Here is a 3,627-nt window from a genome sequence, read left to right on the forward strand (position 1 = left end):
ATTACATATGCTTGGAGATATTAATGCAATAAATTTAAACTGTGGGGCTACAATAGTACTCTCATGATTAGTCTTTTTATTAACTCAACATTAACCCCACATTCGTGTAGCACTTATTCTAAATATTTGGTATGTGCCAAGTATATTGTGTCTTTTTCTCCATCTTTTTTATCTCTATCCCAAGAATCTTATCGACTTCCTCAAGATCCCTTCAGCTTGTTCTCAAATCTCAACAGAGCCTGCAGATTGTTGATTTCTATCCTAAGAATCTTCTTGGCTTCATCTTGTTCTCAAATCTCAAATGAGTCTTCAGATTGTTGATCTCCGCCTTGCTCTTAGATGCTACTAACATATCACCAACATGTAAGAGTAAATGAATGTATGCAAATTCTTGGAGTCTTTCCAAGTGCACCCAATAATTAAACTAACTTCATATGTGCCTCCTTTTTCCTAAAGCTATCAAACCTTTTGTACTAGCATCTGGTGATTTTTTCAAACTATGAAGCAGCTTGCTTAACTAATAAACCCAATTTTAACATCTGAAAACTTTAAATGCTTATCGTTCAGACATATAGACCTTTTCCATTCAAGCTTTCATGGAGAAAAATAACTTGTACATTGAGTTGAGCTAATTTGAGATTAAACTTCTCAACCAAATCCAAAAACAGTAAAAAAAAAAAAAAAAGACTGTTTAATTGTTGATAATAATACCATTGTCGGGTGCCAATCACTGAATGTGAAAAGTGGAGGGTAGTGTTAGGTACTCAACAACCAACATAAAATTTATCAAAAAATCATGACATACATTTTTTTGATCATTGTGTAAATTCTAGGGCGTCTACTGAAAGCAACACGTTGTATGACCTGAATACAAGAAAAAATGTGTAAGGGCCGTTACACTGACACTTGGGTGTAGTGTCAAATAAACAAAAGTTCTCACATTACGGACTGATGTGAGTGAATACGTTAGTCCATGAAACTAATATTAGGATAAAGTCTTCGTACATGTAAATTAATGAAATTAGTTGATATTATAAAAATATAAATATCTTATGTATTCAGGAAACTAAATATGTTGGAGAAAAGACTAAGAAAATTGATAACTTAGGTTTTAAACTTTGATATTCAGGTAAGAGCCATATTAGAAATATTGTAGGTGTAATTATATATAAGAGTTTGAAAGGTATTGTTGTAAAAATTATTAGAATTAGATATAGAATTATAACCTTTAATATTGTTGTTGATACTAAAATTTTCAATATTATAAGTGTTTATACTTCTTAAGTAGATTTAGATATAGGCTCTAAAGAAAATTTATGGAATGACCAGCAATTACTACAAGTGATACATCTTGAAGAAAGAATTTTTTGTTGGAGGAGATTTAAATGGAGGAGATTTAAATGGACATGTCGAATGGACATGTCGGTAGAGTGGTAGAAGATTTTATAAATATTCATGGTTACTACGGTTTTTGAGTGATTAATGAAGAATGTAGATTCATATTAGGTTTTGCTTTAGTGTATGATTTTGTTATTGCTAATACTTTATTCAAGAAAAGACATAAACATATTATTACTTTTAATAATGGATCTAATAAAACAAAAATTAATCATTTTCTTATGAGAAGAAGAGATCTCGAGAATGTAAAGACTGTAAGGTCATTGCAAGTGAAGTACTCGACATCGATTATTAGTTGTGGATTTTAAGATGAAGAGTTGTAAAATAAATAATATCGGGAATCATTGTCATAGAATTAGATGAGGGAACTGATAATGCTTTTAATTTTAGATTTTTTCACAAGTTACTACTCACTAGGTTTTTGTTTACGCAAGTGCACGTATCGTTCAAGTGATATATGACTCTAATGGAGTCTTGATTATCGATGTCATGAGGAAAAATGTTAATTTTCACAACTTAAGTAGAAGTTCTAGTCCACTAAAACAGCTTCTTAGCCTGGAAATGCGTTTGGTAAAAGTTTAAGCCTATTCAATTCTACTGAATTAATTCTATCTCTAAATTTATTTAAAAAGCTATATGTCACTAGTTAAAATGGAAGTAAAGGAGTTCAAATTATGCTAAAGTCCCTCTCCTTGCAATGAGAATTCTAATTAGTTTAGAAATCAAATGCTTTGAAATTTAATTGAAATCATGTGACAAATAAAAGCAAACCTAATCTTTACCTTTTCCCAAGTGTATAAAGATCATTGGTTAATCTAGAGTTAAGTTCTTAAATCTTTGATTATGCTGAGTAGGTTGTAACTTGTCACCCTAGATTACCCACTAGTTCCCTCAATTTGGCTAACCTAGCTTTAAGTTCCTAAACCCTAGATCAAATTGATTAAGATTTTAGCCCGTCACTTTAAAATCATCAATTTACACCAGTTAAAGCCTATTTTCCTATCTATTTGCACTCACCCCAAGATTTCTTTTTTTTAATCCTAAATGTTAGTGTAGTAATTGCTAATTGAGGAAAAGCATGGCCTTCTTGGGTCATTACCTTTCCACAGTAAGTTTTAACATATGAATTGATCAAATTGCATAAGCAAATTAAACATGAAGTAATATACCATCATAATAATGAAATAAAAATATCTCTAAAATATTTCTAAGCAAATCTAAATCCTACACATGATTATACTTCTTTACAAGGAGAAAGGTATGCAGAATTGCTCAAATTTCATGAAGAAAACAAACCAACACATTGATTTATAACACATGCAAGTCTTACACCATAAAACTTAAATGAATACAAATCAAAGTGCAAAGCATACTTATCTCCTTTACTGAAATCTGAAATAAACTTCACCCCAGTAAAATCTCTAGGATCTTCTAGCACTTTTTACACCAATCCCTACATAATTCACATAACACTCAAGGGAAAAAAAAGTAGAAAATAGAATAAATTCTCACTCTCTTCAAATTCCTACACGTGCTTTCAGGATCTTTCTCCTCTCAACTCTCCGCTCCTTCTCCTGGACGTCTGAAATGAATCCCCCCTTTGAAATGACTGAATTCGTGCTAAAAACTATAGGGAAACCGCCCTGGACAGTTCTGGTGCCTAGGCGTCGAACTGTGGCGCCTAGGTGCCACCTTCTCGAGAGCCCTCAAATTCTTCTGGACAGTTCTGGTGCCTAGGTGCCACCTTCTCGAGAGCCCTCAAATTCTAATTGACGCCTAGGCGTCAGGATGCGGCGCTCAGGTGCCGATTTCTTTGTAAACTGGCGCTTCGGTGCAAGATAAAAAATCTTTTCCTTAGCCCAATTTGCTCTGTTTCGCTACAATTCGATCCAGTTTTTTTTCTTTGGTATACATGCACCTAAAAACATAAAAACACATTCAATTAAAGCACAATATCATAAAGAATTAAGTGTAAAATTACTAAAGAAAAATGCACCTTTAAAGGACATTTCAAACATCTAAAATTATAAATAAAATTATTTTTATAAGTAAACTCTAAGATTTTAAGATTTGGGATGTTTATGAAGAAACAAGCTTTATGTGAGATAATGTAACATATATTATTAAACAAGTGACAAAAGTGGTATTTGGATAATAAAAAAGAAAAATTTTCTATAAAAAAAATAATTAGTGTTTGAATAATAATATGTAAGAAAAGATAAGGTATAA

Source organism: Phalaenopsis equestris, unplaced genomic scaffold, assembly GCF_001263595.1.
Source record: "Phalaenopsis equestris unplaced genomic scaffold, ASM126359v1 Scaffold000297, whole genome shotgun sequence".
In the NCBI taxonomy this organism is placed as follows: domain Eukaryota; kingdom Viridiplantae; phylum Streptophyta; class Magnoliopsida; order Asparagales; family Orchidaceae; genus Phalaenopsis; species Phalaenopsis equestris.